This window comes from Catharus ustulatus, chromosome 9, assembly GCF_009819885.2.
Source record: "Catharus ustulatus isolate bCatUst1 chromosome 9, bCatUst1.pri.v2, whole genome shotgun sequence".
Taxonomy (NCBI): Eukaryota; Metazoa; Chordata; class Aves; order Passeriformes; family Turdidae; genus Catharus; species Catharus ustulatus.
The window spans coordinates 27804010-27827646 of NC_046229.1; the positions used below are offsets into that span (position 1 = coordinate 27804010).

The 23637-nt window shown below is 41.5% G+C and overlaps 1 protein-coding gene across 3 annotated transcripts in view; it reads right to left on the bottom strand.

Annotated features, from left to right (window-relative positions):
• LOC117000058 (BMP/retinoic acid-inducible neural-specific protein 3) overlaps nucleotides 1–23637 on the bottom strand; it is a 194886-nt gene that overhangs the window by 152061 nt on the left and 19188 nt on the right. The window lies entirely within an intron of this gene.

The following is a 23637-nucleotide window of genomic DNA, read 5'->3' on the forward strand; positions in this document are numbered from 1 at the left end:
CCCCAGAAATGTGCTCCTATAGGTCTCATTCCATGATTTTCCCACTGATCACAACCAAGGTTATCAGTTTCTTAGACCATTCTTCTGGCCATTTTAGAAGGTGAGTTCAACTTTGACTTCTCCATTTGTCATGGAACTTCCTCAGTCTCTATGATCTTTCAAGAGCAGCAGAAATGAGCCTTACAAGGACACCATCCATCCTTTCAGCACCCCTGGATGCATGCTAGGTCCCATGGGATTCCATGATCCAGTTTTTCTCATGGAATTCCTGACTCAACCTTCATTCTCTCTTGGTAGCTCTTCACCCTTTTCTACCGCTTCACTCAGTTTAGGGGCAGAGATTGTTGATAAAACAGAAAGCTTGTTGACAACAACAGATACAAGCTGCCTTACTATGCCTCTGTTTTTAAATCACTTGTCCCATACAGCAGTGAGTGTAAATTTGCCTTGTGCAGCACTTTGTCGCTTACATAACTGTATGAGCTCCTTTTGTTCCCCTTGTTGTCCCCTGCAATTCTCTATTCCACCTACTCTGGATTTCATTTCTTGCCTCTTCCATAATCATTAAACCAAATTTTAAATTTCTCTATGGATGAAACAAAAACAATGGAATTTCCTCTGTCCCTACTGTGGAAGAAAGGAAGGGAGGGAGGGAGGGAGGGAGGGAGGGAGGAAGGAAGGAAGGAAGGAAGGAAGGAAGGAAGGAAGGAAGGAAGGAAGGAAGGAAGGAAGGAAGGAAGGAAGGAAGGAAGGAAGGAAGGAAGGAAGGAAGGAAGGAAGGAAGGAAGGAAGGAAGGAAGGAAGGAAGGAAGGAAGGAAGGAAGGAAGGAAGGAAGGAAGGAAGGAAGGAAGGAAGGAAGGAAGGAAGGAAGGAAGGAAGGAAGGAAGGAAGGAAGGAAATAAATTAGACCAGATTAGAGTACAGTGATTCAGTCAGATTCAGTCAGAAGTGACCTAGAGTCACCTTTTTTTATTCACCATAATTACCTCATTCCCAGGAACAACAGGGATGAATATAGCACTGAGTAATGTTGATTACTGACTCGTGCAATAATGGTCAGAAGTGTGTTAATATTTAACAATATAAAGAATTTGTTTGGTTAATGTGAGCTTTTATATTCTTAAAAAAATCAAACTATAGAAGTTTTAAAAAATGAAAATCTAAACTAACACAAACAGGTGGAATACTAGTCTCTCTGGAGGGTAGCTGAAATTAAGATTTTAATTACTTTTTGATCAGAATTGTGACTACTCAAAATCTAAACCTCTACAGAATCTCAAAACATCTTTGATATATGCCTTTCCTTTTGCTAATCATTGCACCATATTAAGTTCACACTTTTTGCTGTTTTTATAGTGAATTAGATAATTATGAATGTACCAGGAATAGCAATTAAAAAAACATTTAGGAGAGAGTTAAATGTAGTTCATGCAGAAATATTTAACTCTCAACAAAACAATGTTTCAAATGATTGCCTAAATGAAATAATTTTGAGAAAATTTTCATGTGGTTTCTGAATTAAATCTTGTGAAGAGAAAGTATCTCAAAGTTTATCCAGTTCCACTCCCTGTTCCTTCCACTAGACCAGGTTTCTCCAAGCCCCATCCAACCTGGCCTTGGACACTTCCAGGGTTGGGGCAGCCACCACAGAATTTCTGGGCAATGTCTTCCATCCAATCTACACAAGAGATAAATTGTAGGGATGCTGTAATGATTTAGTAAATCCTGGTAATGCTCTTTTATTACAAGAACAGCACCCCCTTCTGTTGGATTTACTCTGTCTGCTAAAAGCTAGGGTTTTTTTTAAGTTAACCCAAGTGATAAGAAGCAGTTAGGGAAAAAGATTGCCTTAGAAAGGAAGATAGATGGAAAACCAAAACCTGTCTTGGGTTAAACCTGGCCTTTCAGCTGTTGTTCCTAAGAGGTTTGTGAAATCTGGAGGCCAGATGGGCAAGCACACCTATGAGCCTTGCTTGGAGGGGTCCCTCTGCTCAAAACACTCTCTTCATCCAAGTTTGCAGTTTAAATGAGCTGCTCACTAATTTCAGTAATAGTCTCAACTGCTTTTTAATTACATATGCCAACACACCAGAATTTTTAAGTAAGTTTTTCTTTCCCCTCCAAGGACACCTTGTGACCACTGCAAAAGTGTCAAATATAGATGTAAATATCAGAAAGGAACCCCAAAGCACTGCAGAAACTCTGCAGTTTATCTTAGAGACATGCAGCATCTTCCTGACAGCTTGGCTTCAACTTCAATTTTCTTTCTCCCTGCGCCAGGCACCATATGCTGACTGTTACACTGAAATGACACTTAACCTGCAAGCCTGAAACAGAGAGGCTATATTTAATTCAACTGTTAGGTGAAAGTGTGTTTTAGAAAAACCTCCAGGAAGCTGCATCCAGATGGTTACAGTGAAGAATCGATATCTAGGGATTTAGGGGAGAATAACAGGTTACAGCAGCATCACTTCTGAAGTTGTTGCTATATAGTGATATTTCCTTTCTTTTCAGGTAGAACTGAAACCATTGCATAATGCAGTGTTTGAGGTTCATCAGCTTCACTGTTTGGAAGAAAGGAAATTTTATGAAGTTGGTTTCTCAGGGATTTTCTGTAGCTATTTCTCTCTGTGTATCAGTCTCAACTTCTTACTTGAAGTTAACCTAACAAAGCAAATAGAAATGTTAATTCATTCATTTCAGCATTTTGTCACTATAACTTTACTTTTAAATGGCAGAAAGACACCAGAGGAAAGTTCTTTAACTGTTGGAATTACCAGCATTGAATATTTGACATTCTGAATTAGGTCATTCCCAGCATTTTAGCCTGTTCCATAAAGGCAGACATGGCAGTCAGGGAGCTGATTATGTTTTCCAGATTTCCAAAGGAAATCAGTCAGTCCTGACGGTACCTAAAGCAGTTCAACAAAGCTGTGGCATTGGCACAATTTTTGACTTCAGTTTTTTGGAGGAAATGCTTTGGAGTACCTGAGGATATTTATGAATTAATGTTGAAAATTTCTTTACTCCGGCTAATGACCCACTACGATTTTCAAATCAGTTTTGGAAATGGAGAACAGATGAACGTGCAAAAATCCACAGGTTGATCATACACTCTTTAGATAAGGAGAACATCTGAGCTCCAGACTGTGATATGACACCATGTATTTCCATTCTACACATATTTTTGAAGCAAACAGATGAAACAGGTGTGAATCAATACTGTTTTCTGAGGCGCTTCCAGAACAGTAACTCCCCAAAGTAAGCTCACACTTCATAGGGTTGTGTTTAGCATGCTGTTGATGTTATCATAGCGATTGCAAGAAGCCATTAGTCTAAGTTCATGTAAAACATCCCCCAAAATTGTTCCCTTCATACCCCTCTGCACACACAAACGTGATGCTAATACCTGCATACGTGCTTACTACAAAGGGTATTCAGGAATATTTCAGGTATTCAGCTAATTTCAGGAAGTCCAGAACTTTCTTGCATTTACCCAAGGACACTGTGACAGTAAATACAAAGGCAGGATGCTCTCAAAGCTCACCTAAAGCACCCTGCAAAGGGAGGATGATGGAAAATTGTATGTATGTGTATGCAGATACACACACAGGTATACATTCAAACTAGCAAACGAATTTCAGAACAAGTACAATATAAAATACTGTGATCAGGAAGCTGTCAGTGTGCTTCTCACAGGGAAAACCATGAAAGCCTGCCAATAAATAGTGAAAAAACACTATCTGGCAAAGTAAAGTTACACCTCTAAAGCTTGATTGAATTGACCAGCATTCCTGTTTGACCTGGTTATTCCCCAGCACAGCACCAATCTCACACAAATCAAACAAACCTACTGTTTGTCCTCACATTTTCTTAGCAGAAGCCTGGGACACCTCAGTTCTGCTGTTCCCAGAAGATCTGACCTGCAAAATTCAGTTTAAGAAAGCTCAAGATGAATCTTTTAAGATTGCTCTCAGCTAATGAGGCATGGCATGCTGGCAGAGCACTTTCTTTATGGCCCACATTGGCCTTACAAGGCATGTCCTGTGCAGAGGAGGACAAGTTTTCCTTGTATCTGCTCATGCCCCAGTGTCAGGCAACCCAAAGATTTGCCATTGATGCACCCATTTAGCTGTGCTACAAATTCATCTCTAATCTAATTTACAAATGAGTATCCACATAAGGAATAGTCCAGTTCATTTTCACTCAGTGTAAGAACAGAGATTGACTTTTTAGTGACAATTACAGTCAACCAGAAGAAGATAAATATACCACATGAGGAAATTTTACTGTGAGATCTCCAGACAGGCTATCCACAGTCCTCTCTACAACTAACACAGCTGAATCCAGCTCTAGAACCCATTTGGCAAAACTCAGAGCCTAAAAAACTCCCCATCTGAACACATATTCACTAACATATATAGAAAAGATTGTTACACTGTCTTTTAGCTGTCATTATTCTTGGGGGGTTTTAATCCCTCTTTCCCATGTGACAATTTCTTCTAAAGAGTAGGATCTCCTCTAAAGATGTGCATGACTTTCTCCTGCCTTTGTTCTCCTGCACTGTTAACGAAGAATGCTCCCTACCCCCTTGGTATGGGATGCATTACAGACCACAGCCTCTAAAATATAGAATCATGGAACAATTAACATTGAAAAAGCCCTCTAAACGTATTTAGTCCAACCATTAAAATAACTTTGACAGACCCAGCACTAAACCATCTAATGTTTTAGATGCCTCATCCAATGTTTTTGAATACTTCCAGAGATGGTGACCCCACCACTTTCCTGGGAAGCCTGTTCCAATGCTTTACAACACTTTCAGTGAATAAATTTTTCCTGAGATCTATCTATAACATGGAAGTAGAGGAAGCATAGGTTTGGTAAGCAGATAACAGGAAAATTTCAGCCAAAATGTTTTTTTCCTCTCCAAAATATTTCTTGACCTGTACAGAATGTTTGAGGGGGGGAAAAAAAGTCCCCAAAGGTAAGGAAACAAACACATCACCAAATAACTGAAGTGCTTTTGTTGGTGGATTGGGGTTTTTTTTTAATGAAGTAAGTACAAACTGTAATAGTTGTAATAGGTAGTATGCAATATAATATAATAACAAAATCTAGAGTAACTATAATTTCATGTCTCTGAAGAACACTTAATTTGCAATTCCAGCTGCTCAAATGTAGGATGTGCCATTAGAAACCAGAATGAGAAGCAATTCTGCTTTCTTTCACATCTGACATTGGGTCAAGAAATCACTTTGCTAGTAAGCCAAGCTCATCACTGCCAGTGCCACTGTCAGAAGCCAACACTAAGGTTTCAGAGGCCTAGGAAAGGTGGACAGGAATGTTATCTCTATATTATTCTATATAATATAGAGACATAGTTATATGTTATATTAGTCTATAGCAAAACTTGGTTAATGGTAGTACAGAAAGTAACATTTTAGCAACTGATAAAAGAAAATGGTTCGCATTTAGATCAGAGACATAGTGTCATGCAGTGCCACAACCACGTGGCAAAATTTACTTAAGGCAGGATGACATAAACTATGTAAAATTAAGTTGAAGCAGTGCACTTCATATTATGCAAAAAATGTACATCAAGAAATCCTTTAAATTTAATTATATCTATTATCTGAACTAATCACCTGTAAATTTTCCCTGCCTTCTGTTTAAGAACCTTGGAGTTTCATTGCCCTGCATCAATACTGTTCTGCAAACTCCTTTCCTGCCCCCTAAACATCAAACCCACAGTACTTTGCCACTCCCTGTAAGCAATTCAGTCCCATGTATTACACTCCTCTAATTCACAAAATCCTCAAGGTTTCCTCCTACCAGACTGAGCTTTTTGCTTTTATTTTTATAGCCTCACATCATTATTTACTCTGTTCCTCTTTTGTTCTCTGTCCCAAAGGTTTTTGCAATCAGGATCTGAACCTACTACACCAAACTGGGAGGTATGATCTTGTTAAATATGTCAACTGTTCACACAAATTTCCACTAATGACAGTGGAACCATCCTGGTTAATATGAAACTGGTAAGTCATCTTTTCAACACAGCAATTACTCTCATTAGGTACCTAAAATAAACAAAATTCTGAAGGACTGAAGTCTTTTGAAAATAGGAGGATCTTTTGAAAATCTTTCTGAATGCTAATGCTAAGCTATATAGAAAATGTCAGTGATTGACTAGTGGAAAAAAAATAGTACTTAAACAGCATATTTAATTGATAAGGCATTAGCCTCAATGACATTTAGAGAACATCAAAGAGAACATATCTGTATCATGAGGAATAGCAAGCAAAAAATGGAACTTCAACAGGATTATCAAATTTATTTCAATGAGCAATGGTAGTTAGGATAAAAAAAATATGCTGTGCAGTAAGTTTACTCATCCTCTTAACTTTATTTGTGCAGCCTGAAATTGGATTCCATAGAAATGCAAAGTTTTACAGATTGCTGAGATCTGAACCTTTATCTTTCCTTGCAGACTATTTGTATTACTCTACTTTTCTTTGAATCACAGAGCTATTAAACTGTTAAAGCTTATTCAAAATGTGGCTATATTTCTATCAATGGACCCAGATAGTTGAATTACAGTTTTTAATTATGCTTTTTTATAGTTTGGACATGCTTACTTAGAAATATTTGCAACAAAAATATGCAATTAAAGAGCTTTTATTGCTGCTGATTGGTGAATTGTGTCTATATTGACAGCAAGAGGTGGCTTAGCATATAGGAGAAATTAAATTGGCCACTTTCTATTGGTGACTGATACAAAGACCATAGCCAGTTTTGTTCCCCTAGTTTTGTTAGTACTTTATCATTAAATCAAAGTGTGTGAAAATGTAACATGCCCTGTTACATACAAGATACAAGAGCATTTCACACTTGAGTAGCACCCATCCTACAAAAGCATTTAAATACATAATTGGAAAATTAGAATTTATGCTATTCATCTGAATAACTTCTCCAGTTCAGCAAAAGCAGTTTCCTGCTTTTTTTCCTGGACAGTTTCCTCCTGTAATATTCATTCACTTTTCTCATTGCAGACTGCAACTGTGGGATAGCCATAGCACAGGGGAAAATTAGAGTAAAACATAATTTTAAAAAATAGTAGGAACAAGCACTGCAGTAAAACGGCAAATGTGAACTCCATTTGCTTTACAGGGTATTATCAGATAGAGAGAAACATGTCATTCTGTGTTTTGCCAGATTTGAAATTTAAAAAATCATCTTGTACCGTCCAATACCTGGCACCAGAGTGGAAAGAGATACAGAATAAACCTAATCCTTTCACAAATACCACCTAGTAAATACCACCATGACACGAGCACATTAGAAAAAGTTACAAAAAGGAGGCGTTTATAATGGACAACTATTTTCTTCCAGGAATTAAATTTGTTCATTTAAGCTTATCAGTGTTTTAAAAATGGCTGAAAACAGAAATTACTCCAACTACTTCAGAGGGAATGCAGTACATCCTTTGTGGCTCAAGATTGGTTCCAACATCTGCACACATGTATTCACACATATTCTCAAAGTTTTATTTCTTTTTAGTAAACAATTATATAACTGACTTCAGTGAAAACAATGCTTTAAAATTTTATTTGGTATGAAAAAGGTGTTCAACCAACCTGGAAACACCTTAGAGAAATCATATAATTATAAAATTGCTAACAGTGGAAAAGATTTCTCAGGTTGTCAAGTCCAATCAACAACTCAGCACTGTGTTCACCTCCAACCATGTCCTCAAGTGCCACATCTACACACCTTGTGAATACCTGCAGGGATGGGCAATCCACTATTGCCTTGAGCAGCGACTACCCTTTCAGTAAAGAAATTTTCCCTAATAGCCAACCTGAACCTCCCCTGGTGCAACTTGATTCTATTCCGCCTCCTCCTGTCCTTGTTCCATGGGCACAGATCCCAAATCCCCCCTGGCTGCCCCCTCCTGTCAGGGAGTTGTGCAGAGCCAGGAGCTGCCCCTGAGCCTCCTTTTCTCCAGGCTGAGCCCCTTTCCCAGCTCCCTCAACCTCTCCTTTTGCTCCAGCCCCTTCCCCAGCTCCATTCCCTTCCCTGGACAGGCTCCAGCCCCTCCAGGGCTCTCTGGCTGTGAGGGCCCAGAACTGGACTCAGCACTCGAGGTCCCTCAGCTGTGCCAGCACAGGGCACAGCCACTGCCCTGGGCCTGTGACCACACCAGAGCACAGCCACTGCCCTGGGCCTGCCCCCACACCAGGGCACAGCCACTGCCCTGGGCCTGTGCCCACACCAGGGCACAGCCACTGCCCTGGGCCTGCCCCCACACCAGGGCACAGCCACTGCCCTGGGCCTGCCCCCACACCAGGGCACAGCCACTGCCCTGGACCTGTGCCCACACCAGGGCACAGCCACTGCCCTGGGCCTGTGCTCACACCAGGGCACAGCCACTGCCCTGGGCCTGCGACCACACCAGGGCACAGCCACTGCCCTGGGCCTGTGCTCACACCAGGGCACAGCCACTGCCCTGGGCCTGCCCCCACACCAGGGCACAGCCACTGCCCTGGGCCTGTGCTCACACCAGGGCACAGCCACTGCCCTGGGCCTGCCCCCACCAGGGCACAGCCACTGCCCTGGGCCTGCCCCCACACCAGGGCACAGCCACTGCCCTGGGCCTGCCCCCACACCAGGGCACAGCCACTGCCCTTGGCCTGTGCTCACACCAGGGCACAGCCACTGCCCTGGGCCTGTGACCACACCAGGGCACAGCCACTGCCCTGGGCCTGTGCTCACACCAGGGCACAGCCACTGCCCTGGGCCTGCCCCCACACCAGGGCACAGCCACTGCCCTGGGCCTGCCCCCACACCAGGGCACAGCCACTGCCCTGGGCCTGTGCTCATACCAGGGCACAGCCACTGCCCTGGGCCTGTGCTCACACCAGGGCACAGCCACTGCCCTGGGCCCGTGGCCACACCAGAGCTGGCACATCCAAGGAACCATTGACCTCTGCTCCACCTGGGCACCCCTGGGCTCCTGCCCAGCCTCTGTCACCAGCACCCCAGGGCCCTTCCCAATGGGCACTTCCAGTCAGTGTGTCCCAGGCTGGAGCTGCAGGGGGTTATTGTGGACAAAGTGTAGAGATCTGGCACTTGGCCTTGCTGGCCACCCTCACACAACTGGTGTTGGCCTTTCTGGCCACCCTCACACAACTGGTGTTGGCCCATCAATCCAGCCTGTTCAGGTCCCTCTGCAGGGCCTTCCTACTCTCCAGCACCTCAGCATTTTTTCTACTGCGCTCAGTAGTAGCTGATCTCATAAAAAGTAAATGTATAGTCCTTGAACACCCTGGTTGTGAAGGCATCTGCCTTAACCTTCTGCTTCTGGCTGTGAGGAGCATGACTGTTCCTCATTTCACAGCATGGGAATTAAATCTCCATAGTACTGTTCCAAATTCCACCATTTGCTATCAGTGAGAAAAACATCATCACTCTTTATATTAGAAAGGAGTTAAATAAATCCCAAATCCTAATCCTTTTGCTGGATTAGTCTCAGCACCAAGTCCACAGTGGACACATTTTAACTTTTATATATTTCCCTCTGTGTATACCTGTCAATTCACAATGAAGATCAATATACCATTTCATGGTAGCCTAGACCCAGATATTTCTGCAGTTTGTCAGTTCAGCCCCCCTGCTTTAACTAGAAGAGGATTACTTCATCCAAGACAGAGAGTTTAATACCCCACAAGACTAATTCACTATGTCATCTTTGCATAATGTTTTTACAGAGATAGAATGATTCCTGATTTTCAAGATCTGGTAACAGCCAAAGGGTAAATAATGCAAGTGTCTTTGCCAGAGGCATTTGTAATGTGAAGTCATTCATTCAGCTCCTTTCTTACTTTTCAGCATTGACTAAAAGGTATTACCAAAACTTGTGGCAGGATAACTTAATTCAGCAAGCAGAAAACATAGGGACTGTTTTGATTCTGAGTTTTATGTTGTAGGTCACCTTCTAGAACATTTTGCTAAGACCAAACAGGTGAGATATTCAGTGATATATCTCATGAAATTATAAACTGTGAACTATATTGATTAGTAGTAAATGTGCAGAGGAAAACTGGTGATACTGTCTGATTGCCTGAATAATGAATGCCACCCAGCTTCTTGCATTTTTTTCTGAGAATCATAAAGATCACAGAACGTTTTGGGATGGCAAACCTTTAAAGCTCATCCAGTTCCTACCCCTTGCCACGGGCAGGCACACCCTCCACTATCCCAGGTTGCTTCAAGCCCTATTCAACCTGGCCTTGGACATTTCCAGGGATGGGGCAGCCCTGAACTTACTGTACATCCTCAAATTAATTTCATCTATTTCTAGACATATTAATCCCCAAATCACTTTTAAACTATTTTCGCATTTGATGACCATACATCAGAGTGGGTAAAATGTTATCACAAAGGCACAACCAAAGCACTGCAAAGTTTAATGTGAGTACCAAAACATGACCCTCTTATAAAAGTCTTGACTGCAAGATAAGCTGCAGTCAGATCATCAGCCATCAACCAGGGGACAGGAAGCTGTGGAAAAGCTATCTGTATACATTCTGGCACTTCAAGAGCAGCTGGCTCCCTGGATTTGCCCTGTGGGTTCTAGGCTGGAGCCAGTTTCCTCTCCTTGCCCTCAGCAGGTAGTGCTATCAGGCAATTGTTCCACTGGCCTTTCCACTCGTGGGACTGTTTCCATCCTCTTCCTTTGTTTGCTGGCTTTAACTGATGTTTCTTGATGGAAATTGCTGAAATTACTGATTTGTTAGCACATTACAGGATAATCTCACATGACAACAGAGAAGCAAAGCACAAGATTTTTTTTCACAACTGGGAAATGCATATTTCACAAGGATAAAACCACTCCATCTCAGGTGTCTGCTGTTCAGACAGAGCTGTCAGCCACAAATTCATTTGGTAGTGTGTAGGCAGACCTTTCTCTCTTCCATCCTACCCTCTCTCAAAAATTACAGTAGTTTCACGAATACAAGCCGCACGGATTATAAGCCGCACCCCCGGTGCCTCGACAATGTTGCTGTCTTTGTCAATAGATAAGCCGCACCCCGAATATTAGCCGCACTTTCGTTCGTCGCGAGAATCCGTGCGCAGCTTTCACAAATTGGCCAATTAGTAACAGGATCGCGGCATAGCGGGCTTTACTGGCTCGGGGCGGGGCCAGGAAGGCTCGGCCCGCTCATGGTTGCCGACGGGGCCGGGTGGCCCAGCTCAGCGCCACGGCTCGGCGGGGCTGGCCGGGTGGTACTGCCGCCGCCGCCGGGCTCGCTGGCCCCCCTCTCCCGTCAGCACCGCCCCGCTGCCGCGTTCCCTAGCCCCGTCGCCGGGCTCGCCGGCCGCGCCGCGCCGCGTTCGCTAGCCCCGCCGCCGGGCTGCCGCCGCCGCCACCAGGCTCGCCGGCCGCCCCCTCCCGTCTGCACCACCGCCGCGTTTCCTCGCCCTGGCCGGCACTGTAGGCCCCCGCACCGCCGGGCTCCCCCACGCTGCTGGCCCCGATTCTGCTGGGTTTCCCCCGCTGCCAGGCAGCCCCACCCGCCGGCCTTCCTGCTTCTGCCATGCTCCCCTGCACTGCTAGCCCCAGTTCTCCCGGGCTCCCCCGCCCTGCTGGCCCGGGCTCTGCCTCCCCCCTGCCCCGCCCTGCTGGCTCAGGCTCTGCCGCCCGCCCCCCACACTGCTGGCCCCGCCTCTGCCAGGCTTTCCCACCTCTGCCGGGGCCGGCCGGGCTCCAGCTTGGCTTGGGGCTGCCGCAGGCTCTCACTTCCGTGTTGGCAGCTTTTAGAATTTTGTTAATGTATTAGCCGCCCCGGAATATTGGCCGCACTTCCGGGTTTCCACCAAAATTTTGGTCAAATTGGTGCGGCTTGTATTCGTGAAATTACTGTATGTTCTCTGACTACATTCTGAGATATTACCAAGTTTACTTAACTAAAACTGACCTTTACCTACTGTTTTAGTCCAGTTATTGTGACAGAATCAATTCCTTTGAGGGAGAGAGGAATGGTAACTCATGCAAATCAGCCTCACAAATGAATTTCCAAAGCTGAGTTAGAAACAGGAGTTCCATGACCTCCGTTTTTGTGGTGTAGAAACTTGCCAAATCCCACTTTGTTTTAGTAAAAATACTACATAAACATTGTTTTATTGCTGTCAACAACCATATAGCATCTTGCAAACCCACTCATGGTTTGGAATTCTCATGGTTTAGCTGTGAAGACAAGACAAATAAAGTAAAAAACCATGATTTATACATTGTATATCTAATTTATCTCCCTCTAAATATAGAATTGGTACATGAAAACATTTTTAAAAGTAGAAGTACTGTATTTTTTCTTTTCTTTTTTTTTTTTATGTCATACTTTGCAACTTTTGAGTTTAAAAGTTCTTGTTAATTATCTCTACATTCCAATTAATTACTATGGTTAAAATTCCTTTTTAAGTTTTCATATTTTACCAATCTCATAGAATGGGAAGATGACCATCACTTCAAAAAAAAAAAAAAAAAAAAGAAAAAGAACAGTGTGATTGTTTATTTTGGTTTTTTGATTGTTTTTGTCTCTCTGAAAGAAAAAGTATCTGGGAGTTTGACGTATTATATTGATTTCTAAGACTCCTTCATGGTTGGAGTGCCAAGGAAACAAATACCCAAGTCCCACAGAACTGCTACTTTCAGAACATGTAAACAAGCACACATTTGTGCTCATCCAGGCCAAGGAGTCAGCATTAAAAATAGACATAGCCATTACTTCCTCAGGCAAAATCCTAAATACACAGATGCGCCTTTGAAGACAACCACACGAGAAATAGTTCTTCTGAAAGGAAAATCAGATTTCGAAGGCAACTACAATAAAAATATCTTCCAGACACTACACAAGGCCTGAAACAAAACAAAATAACAAAAACAAAAGCAAAAGTGGAAAGGCAAAGGTATCTAAGGAACAAAGCAGTTCTGGGCACTGAACTCAGCAACAACTCCTTTCAGACTCTGAAAGTTTGGAGTTGTGCACCACTTCTAATATTTATCAAATATATATTAACAGCTCTTAGCACCATCAACACACGAGCACGTGATGGATGTAGAAAGGAAGATACAGGTGGAAAATCTATAGCATATTAATTTTCCATGACATTATCACATGAGGACTCTATGGAAAACTGAGATTTAAATGAAGAGTTTCTGTAGTCACATACATGCCTATTTTTTTCTGTACCTTGTCAAGGTTAATTTCATTAACTATATCCAGAATCATATGGAAAGACAGAGAAAAAAATGGAGCAAAGTCATGGTTTCTCTTGCAGGGCTGTCATGGGGTCCCTGCTTCTGTTTGTTATTAATTCCATAGTTGCTGTTTTGTTTGTCTTGTTACATATGCTAGTAAAGAACTGTTATTCCCATCCTCATATCTTTGCCTGAGAGCCCTTTAATTTCAAAATTCAAATAATTCAAAGGGAGGGGGTTTACATTCTCCACTCCAAGGGAGGGTCCTGCCTTCCCTAAGAGACACCTGTCTTTCAAACAAAGACATCCCTGTATAAAAAATAAGTTTCATGGGAATGGAAAAGAAAAAGAAGTTTCATGGTAATGTGTTTCAGTTAGAGATTCTCAGAAGTCTTCCATTGTAGCCACAGCTAAAATTTAATGGATAAATTTAAGGCATAATCTAGAGGTGACCAAAAGCGTGAGAAAATGCAGCAAGATCTGACAGAATGTTTCTGCCATAGGCACTTTAATACAAGGATCTAATGAGGAAAGATCTTTTGGCACTGCCAGGGTTGCAAAGATATTCTGGGTGTCTGAACAAAATGCCCATATAAAACTTCATTAATGTCTTGGCCAAAGGCTCCTATTAGACACCAGACTGCAGAGGATATAAGCTTTTCTTTTTAATGAACAGTATTCTTCTCTCTGCAAAAAGGTGAATCATTAAACTAATTTATTTAACTCATCAATATCTATCTCTATATTTACGCATGTTTATATCCACATAGCTCTACATACACACACGTGCCCACACATACATATATGTGTACAGAAATATACACTCAATATATATAAACACATCATTCATATTCACACTGATTCGTTCTCACAGTGATCACCAATATTTGGGTTCCAGACATCAGTAAATTAGGAAGCACCACATCCTACATGTCTTCCACTTATTCTAATTTTTTAAGCCTGGTGATTTGCTACTAAAAGCATCATCACAGAAACACAGAATCTGCCATTTTGGAAGGGACCCACAAGGATCTTTGAGTCAGCTCTGGACCCTGCACAGGACACCCCAACAATCCCACCCTGTCCCTGGGAAAGTTGTCGAAATGCTCCCAGAGCTCTGGCAGCCTTGATGCCACATCCATACCCTGAGGAGCCTGTTCACCACCCTCTGAGGGAAGATTTCCTAGTATCCAACCTAAACCTCCCCTGACACAACTTCAGGCCACTCCCACGAGTCCTGTCCCTGGTCATGAGACAAGAGATCAGTGTCTGTCTCTCCTCTTCCCCTCACAGGGAAGTTGAAGCAGCAGTGAGGTCTCCCCTCAATCTCCTCCAGGTGAATAGAACAACTGCCCTCAATGACTCCTCATAAGGCTTCCCCTCAAGGAAAGCCCTCCTTTGGATGTTCTCTAATAGTTCAGTGTCTTTCTTATATTGTAGCACCCAAAATTGCCCTGAGCACTCGAGGTGAGGCTGCCCAAGAGCAGAGTGGGACAGTCTCCTGCCTGACCAATGATGCTGGTCCTGATGCCCCCAGAACAGGGATGTCTCTCCTGGCTGCCAGGGCACTGCTGGCTCAGATCCAACTGGCAATGGACAAGGAGCCCCAGGGCTCTTCCCACAGCTGCTCTCCAGCCTCTTGCTCCCCAGCCCACACACACAGCCAAGGTATGTATGTGTGTATGTCCCAGGTGCAGAACTTTTCCTTATTAAAGTCCATATGATTGGTGTTTGCCCATCTCTCTAATCTGTTTCTGCAGAGCCTTTCTGCCTGGAAGGGAGTCACAGTTCCTCCCAGTTTTGTGTGATCTGTGAACCTGCTGAGGATCCCTTCCAGTTCTATGCCTAGGTCATTAACGGAGACATTGAAGAGCACAGGGCCGAGGATGAGGTCCTGTGGAGCCCCACTAGTGACAGGTATCCAGTCTGATTTCACCCAATCACAACTACCTTTTGTGCTTGACTTGTGAGCCAGATGCTCACCATTTCATGATGCATTTATCCAGCTGTGGGGTGGAAATCTTGTCCAGAAGGATCCTGGAAGAGACAGTCTGGAAAGCTTTACTGAAATCCAAAAAGATTACATCAACAGGCTTCCCTTGATCAGCCAGGCGGGTCACCTTGTCAGAAAAGGAAATCAGATTTGATATGCAGAACTTTCCCCTCATGAAGCTGTGCTGGCTGTGAACACTGACTGTGTTGTCCACCAGGTGTTTTCCAACACCTCCCAGAAGAAGCTTCTCCATAATTTTGAAAGGCCCTGAAGTGAGAATGACAGGCTTGTAGTTTCCAGGGGCCTCCTTCTTGCCCTTCATGAAAATCCGCAGAGCACTTGCTAGATTTCAGTCAGCAGGGACCTCTCTGGATTGCCAAGTCTGCTCAAAAATCATCATGAGAGGTTTTGCAACAACATCAGCAGCTCTTTGAGGTTTCTTGGATTAATCCCACCAGGCCCCGTAGATTTGTAGGGATCCAGCTGGAGCAGCAAATCCCTCAGAAGTTCAGGGCAGACTGGGAGGTGATCATTCTCACAGACAAGGTCTTGCAGCTCACAGCACTGAAACCCTCTGGGTCCATCATCCATGGTGAAGACAGAGAGAAAGAAAGCATTGAACACCTCTGCCTTGTCCATGTCCCAGTTTATGAAGTGACTGTGGTTATCCTGGCATGTGTTGATGTTATTTTTACTCTGCCTTTTGCCATGAATGTATTTGGAAAAAATCTTTTAATTTTCCCCAACAGTTCCAGCTGAGCTTAGGCTGAACAAATTTTCTCCCCACAATGGGGAGAAGCATCTCTGTATTCTCCCCACATCATCTGACTCTGCTTCCACATCTTCCTTTTTAATCTTATTTCCAAGAGAAGATCCCTGTTCAGCCAAACTATCCTATGTATTCTCTTTTAATCACTTAAAAATATTGTTTTTAAAATTTATTTTGCCAGGTTAAATACATTAAATGTAGACTAAAGGCCACATTCTGTTTGTTAATGCAGGTTATCAGATTTCTTATGCTGTGTAAGGTTTAACCTGCATTATTATCAATAGCAATTTTTTTAAATGGCTAAAGATGTAGTTTAAATAAAATACAATTAGCTATTACTTGATTATAACCCGATATCTTTGTCTGCTTTCTATTATGAGATAATATATCAGGAAGCAAAGATGATATTGTATTTGAGTTCCTAGTAAAGCACCCAATCCTACTGCTAGCAGTCAGGATATAGGTAAGAAACCTATATTAGTTATAGTTCAAGAACTGTAAGGATATAGTTCAGAATTAGCTGAAACACAATATTTATTTTGGCTTAATCAATTACATTTGCTCAGGTCTCAGATTCTGCTTTCTTTCTGAATATTTGGTAGTGTCTCTTCTGTTTTGATTTTAAATTATGTTATTCATAAAAGTCAAAACCTCTATATGTGCTTTTCCCTCGAGAAATTAGCATTCACTCCTCAAAGCCAGATTCTGTCTCTGGGATGCATGCGAGACCTGCATACACAACATCTAAATTGCTGGTGGGCTCTGCTTGTGCATTTTTCAGAGCTCTGTATATATCAAATTGTCTGGTCGGTAACAATATCTTCTCAAGCCACATAAATAAAGTAGTAATTGAGAGTATCAGAAGATGAATTGCAATACAGAGCCATTAATGACCTTAAGAACACCGTTATCCATAACAATCATATTGGGATTCTAGGCAGAATCAAGCAACAAGACATTATTTTGAAGTATTGCTTTTCTTCACAAGGGTCACTGCTGGAATGAACCTGTAGCTACAAAAAAAAAATTTCACAACCAGCATAATGACTTTGAAAACCTGTAGAATCAATCAATCCCAGCTAGAAGAGAACTAAGATTTGAATTCAGAGATATTGACCACGACCTTAACTTAAGGATAGTAGAAGAAAATGACAAAAATTCTTGAGTGAGCACATTCAGTGTCAGTTGTTCTTTTTCTGCATGGAAGAGGCACAAAAACCCTCCTATACAAAGAATCACATACTCCAATCAATACCACTGGCTTTTTATACAGAGAAGGTTTCTGTGCTACTCAGTCATTTTTTCTGTATAATATTCCACCCATATAGACTTAACATATGGTCAAAAAGAAAAACCTGAAAGCCATTCTCTTTGGAGACAGCTACTGCCCTAGCAGCAGTAAAAGAAAATGACAACATGGGGGTTAAAACAAAAGCACAGAGAATTTGATTCAAGTAATAAAAAAATATCCTTTTCTTTTTTCTTCAGTAACTAAAAGAAATCTTGGTAATTGTTTTCTCCTTTATGAAAGTCATCAGCATTTGATATCCTCTACATCTTGAACATCACTGATAGCACCAGCAGGGATACTGAAACAAAAATGAAAAGGAAGGGCAAATGAAAGAACAAAGACCAAACTAATGAAACGTCTTCAAAGAATTAATGAAAATTACCTGATTTCATGCGCAAAATCCTGTCAGTCTACCCTGCTGACTGAAGAATGTATCTGTTATTAGTGTTAAACAGCTTTTACACTACTTCAGTGATTGCATGAAGCCATTATGTTACAGCCACTATTATATTAATTTTTTTACGGCAACTTAAATGATTCATGAACTCACTAACTGAAATGATGACACACCATATTCTCTAAATACATGTTCTTTGTTCTTGGGAAATGTATCAGTAGGAGGTTTGATCTAATAATTATCTTTAAAATATTAGATTTTGAAAGAGGATATATTCTAGAAATAGATTATAATAGTATTTACAAAAAATAATATTTGCTCTTCTCCTTGCCATTTGAGTTTCTGTAGGATCTTTGATTAAATACACAGAACAAATAAGGAGAAATACAAAGAGAGATTGTCAAAACACAGACTCCTGCATTGTATTATGAAAAAAATATATACAGAAGGCAATCTTGGCATCAATAGTCTCCTTTGTTGCCAAGCTGAAACACGCTTGTGTTCTTGTCAAGAAGACTCCTGAGAACACTCCTAATCCTGCTGGCACAGCCAGCACTGCTCCCAGCACCCTGCCCAGTGCTGCTCTGTCTCACCAAGAGAATCTCCACCCTTACTCTGAAACCCAGGAGGCTGATACTGAGCCAGCCATGTGGAGTGTGGGGATGTGGGGTCGGTCCGAGCCTGGTTCCTAGCAAAACACTCTAGGGGCCTTTGAGTTCTGTAGGATTGGGCTGTCTGATGAATAATTTGTGGTATACTGAATGGTCTACAAGATTCTGTAGGAAGTCAGAATCACTTTAAAATATACTGTTTCTTCAGTGACTGTCATGCTTTTCAGAGACCCACAAAATGGTTTGAAGCCCGTCTTATTCCACCCCCTGCCACGGGCCACACCTTCCACAATCCCAGGTTGCTCCAAACCCTGTTCAACCTGGCCTTGGACACTTCCAGGGATGGGGCCTTTTTTCCAAGATCTTCAGATATGGGCTGATATTGTGGATCAGTCTCAAAAATAAACTTGATTTCTTCTTTGTTCCTGAGTAAAAAGTGTTCTCCTTTCCCCAGAGCACATGACTTCTCTTCCATGCTGGCTCAGAGTTGTCAGAGAGTTGGAAAGGCAGAGGGAATTTGGGAATCAGAACTGCCTGCCTATCTTCCTGTCCACCTCTGAGCCCTCATTTCTGTCTGCCCTTTTCCTGGGCCACAAGTACCCACAAGATCTCAGGCATTTTCATTACTGCCCATGGAGATAACATTTTTCCATGCATGGCAGATCCCTTACACAGCTGGGATTGTGAGAACAGACCTAAACAAGTGTCCAGTCGTTATCTTCTGCACCCTTCATGTCTCTGATATTATCTTAGGAGCCCCTTGATTCTCCCAGTGCTATTGGAGATAGCCAAATCCTCCTTCACCTTTGTGAACTTCCAGTCTAGGGATGTGTCAATCCTTTAATATTCTGGCTAAACTAAGCTAGGCTCTGGTTATAATTCATCTGAAAACAGGTATTTAACTTTTCTGTTATGTGTGCATGGATTGTCTGTTTAAATTTTCTATCCCTTTATTTCCATCTTTTCACAAGCACATACCCTCCAGAGAATCCCCTGAACAAAGATCAAGAAATTAATATAATATTGATAACAGGAATTGCTAATTGTAAAGCATTATCACCTGATGTGTTTTCAGGGTCTAAAATTAAAACTGCTTTCCTATGAAAGGGATTTGCAGTTGGAACAAAGGGATGGAAATTCAATTATTTTGGAGGACATTATCCAGGTATTTCTAGACCTGGAAATGTGGCCATCTAAACCTTTAATTTTGCTCAGGTATGTCCTTATTCAATCAGTTTCACCAAACCTAGTTATTTCACTGATGTCATGACTTTTTATGCCCAGGTAACTAGAATAAGAGAGGCTGTTGTATCACGATCCATAATTAAACTCATTGATGTTTTTTATGTCCAGACAATCTTAAAAATGTGCTGGGCTACAAATATTATTTTTGTAGTGGAAATTTACCAACTCACAATCCCAAAAAGTCTCTTTGAGCTGCTCTTCCGCGTTACCAGCCTGTGAGACCCTGAAATTAAAAAGAGGACTTAGTGCATTTCCCAGGCTAGCTTTTTGCAAACATTCTGGGAATGATGATTCATCTGATTTCTGTACATTTTATCCACCAAGTTGAATGCAATATTCCATAAAGGAAGCTGACCAATTATAACACAGACCAGAAGCAATTTACTGATAGAGTTAATTTCCGGAAAAGGCAGAGAGAATCATTCCTCTTACTCTTGTTAAAACACTTGTTTTGAAAACCACCATTGGAAGACCTTTGTTAGTTCTTCTTCACACTTTGAAATTCCAGATTAACCAGTTCAAATCAACCTCAGCAAGAGCATAAGAAAATGTTATTCCAGACCATACACTGGAGTGAAAATTATAATTCAGGCCATATTGTGTACCTGCACAACTGACCCCCTAGGTTTTTATTAGCACGGTCACATGTGTCGAAAAGTCTAATGAGAACTGTGGGCTAAAATATTTTGATAGGAATTAAAAAAAATTGCAAAGTCAACTAATGTTGGCCCTACTTAGGTTCACAGACGGGAGATGAAACATATTAGTGAGTGTTTACAGTCTTGAGTCTTGCCCACTTTACCGTATGGGTTCAGTCAGCAAAGGATTCAAAACAAAGGGGAACCCAATGTGTTCTTATCTCTAACTTGACAGCATTATTTTCAAATGCTTCTATTTTTGTAGCTGTTCATGGACACATTCCCTTTTTGAACAACCTCTGAAGGAATCTTCTTAAGCCAACTGAATACCATGCTGCCAAGAGCTACTCAATGCTTCAAGAGATTCTTATTTTTTTTTCCCTTTTGCAGAGTAGTATTGGGCTCTTGCTAGGTGTAGTTGCTCCAAAGGATATCGATGGTCACTAAAACTTCATTCATTTTTATCTGCATCATATCTTAATAGCCCTTTCCTCCTGTTCATAGGACTGGGAAGCTTCTGTATTTTTGTATGTCCCAGAATTTCTTTAATGTTTAGGAACCTTTTCTAAAGAACCAACTTATTCATAGCCAGTTTATACCAATTTGGTTTTGAGACAGCAATGGTTTTTAGTTTAGATAGTTCATCTCACTTTATAATATTTATTCTGTTGACAGGAATTGCATCCTCTTTGAGGTCTCTTTTTTTTCCCCCCTCTAAGTATTGTCAAGCATTTCCACCTTAAAAGAAAGAGCGAGGCTCTTCCTTCCCCTGATTTTTCACATCTGTTTCAGGTTTTAAATCATTTTGCTTCAACAAAACTCCACAGTATCCCTGAGGAGATTTCCCCAAGACCTTATTTGATAGCATAAATACTTCCCTATTTCTGTAGAAATTACCTCTTCTGATACAATGTAGGTTCTTTGCATAATTTCACAATCACTCTTTCCATCCTGGTAACCTCTCATCTCATTCTGTTAGGATTTCAATTCCTTTGTCTGGGTAGCTGATTTACATAAGAAGCACAGCAATCCCTTTGTGTATTAAATAACAAATTATAAACTTGGTTTTCCTTGCCAAAATACTTATTGATGTTAACAGCAGGATCCACCTTCTATGAAATATTGACATAGCATTCCCATGAATCTAGAGCTTTTCAGCAGCCATCCACGTGCTTTTTTGGTGGTTTTCTTCATAGATCAGTGAGGATGAATACTACCAAAAAATGTGGCAATAATTAAATTTCCTGCAGGAGGATATTCCCTTAGAAGCATTAGAGGGAATAGAACACTGCCACATAATCAACACAACCAGCCCACCATTTCCAACTTATAACAATGTTGAAAGCACCAGTTGTATATTATCCAGTGTTCTGCAATACCAGATTAAAACTTATTTCATATTTATGTGTCTCCTTCAGCTCTGTCCTGTAGCACTGAATACTCCTGGCCTTGGAGAGAGTCAGCTCATTTGCCCATGAACAAAAGTGAACGTCAATATATAGAATAAAATACGGGTAGCAAATTATTTTTCTGCTGGCATATTCCCACAATTGATGCACTAATTGGTTTTATCACTATTGTTTTATGCTATGAAAGCCACATATGGAGATAGGAAAAAGTGTAACTTTTATGTTTAAAAAAAAAACGCTGAAGTTAAGACCGCTTATTAGAAATTTGGCTCAGTTAATCAGTGTGTTCCTTGGTGCAAATCTTTGGCTCCATCCCTGTAATTTATAACAGATTCATGGTCAGATGAACACTTGTTTACAGTGACCAGAAGGTGTGGATACAAAAAAGTTGCTTTTTGTCTCATTGGCATGCAGACAGGGAGCTTGGCTTTAAGCTGAAAAGGGTAAATTTAGATTGGATATTTTTCCCTGCGAGAGTGGGGAGGGGCTGGCCCAGGTTTTTCAGAGAAGCTGTGGCTGCCCCATCCCTGGAATTGTCCAAGGCCAGGCTGGATGGGGCTTGGAGCAGCCTGGGATAGTGGAAGGTGTCCCTGCCCATGAGACCTGGGGGATCTTTAAGGTCTCTTCCAACACAAACCAGTCTGTGATTCCATTAAAACAGAAATGCTAGCACACATAGAGTGATCACTTTTCCTGTTCTAGGCTAAAAGTTTGACTATGTGAATTTTAAATGGAAACAGGTTATGTAAAATAAGAATTGAAAAAAGTAAGCCTACTGAGTATTATTAACAACAAGTGCCATATGTGAAATTAAACTTTAAAATCAGTCTGTCTCCTGCCATGCAAGCGACAGAAATAAAAGAATTAGCACAACATTGTTTTACTCAATAGCTGAAAAATAACGACAATTATTCCTTCAAGTAAATTCCATTTTAATATTCTTTGTTATTCTCTCTACTGGGTGCTTTTCCAGTTCTCTGTCCTATTACCTGATTTTAATCATTCTATATCTTTCATGGGTATGCAACCTTGATGCCATTCAAACCAGTGTCAAACAATGGTACAAGACCTTTGTACCTGTAACTTTGGTATTTAGAGAAAAATTAATTATCTGATATATAACCAAAAGAAGAATAACATGTGTTCTCTGCTTTTTAATATTATTTTGATTAAAATAGAGAATGTTGTTAATGAAGGAATGAAGTAAGATCTTTGTGATATTACAGATTCCATCAAGATTTCTTTTTTCTGCATCATTACTGCCTCTCCTGAGACTGCAAATGGAGGGGAAATGAAAATATCATTCTAGTCATTGAATAATTGTTCCATTGTTGGAAAGCAAAAATCAAACAGCAGTCTCACGCTGAAATCTCCTGCCACACACCCTAAACTATGACATGGAATACATGCAACTCACTACTGGGTTTATGTTATTTTTATTAAGGCTGTTTCATTTCTGTTAGTTGTAGACAAACAATCCCAACATGAAGTTGGTCTTCCTAAGTTGGTTCCCATAGGCAGCAGGACTTGGTGGGTTTTGGCAGAGAGATACAATTGGTCATCTGTTGTGTAATTTTCTGCCTGACCCCACTGTGCTACCAACATCCTGCCAGGAAGGGTTCCAATGGGACACCATTCCCTGGAGTCCCTCATCCTATACATCTCATTCATCCTAAGCCCCATGCGTTTTGAGCTGGCATGGATTTAGTTAGCACCTTCCTCCCTTGTTAATATAGCTGAGTCCCTGCAGGCAGGTGCTTACCTCTCCTCACCTCTCCCTTCAAATAAGGACCTGTCCCTGAGGGATCATTTCCATTAGGTAAAAGACAGGTGAGGGAATGAACAATTAGGCTCCAAGTCCTATAGCCTGGGAAAGCTCATAGAAAAGCAACAGGGATTTAATTTGCAGAGTGTGGTTCCTAACAAGGTCACGGTGCTCTGCACTACTCACTAATGGGACCATATTTTACGAGGAAATTTTACAATACGATCTGTTTTTTGGAGGACTGAATCAAAAAAGTT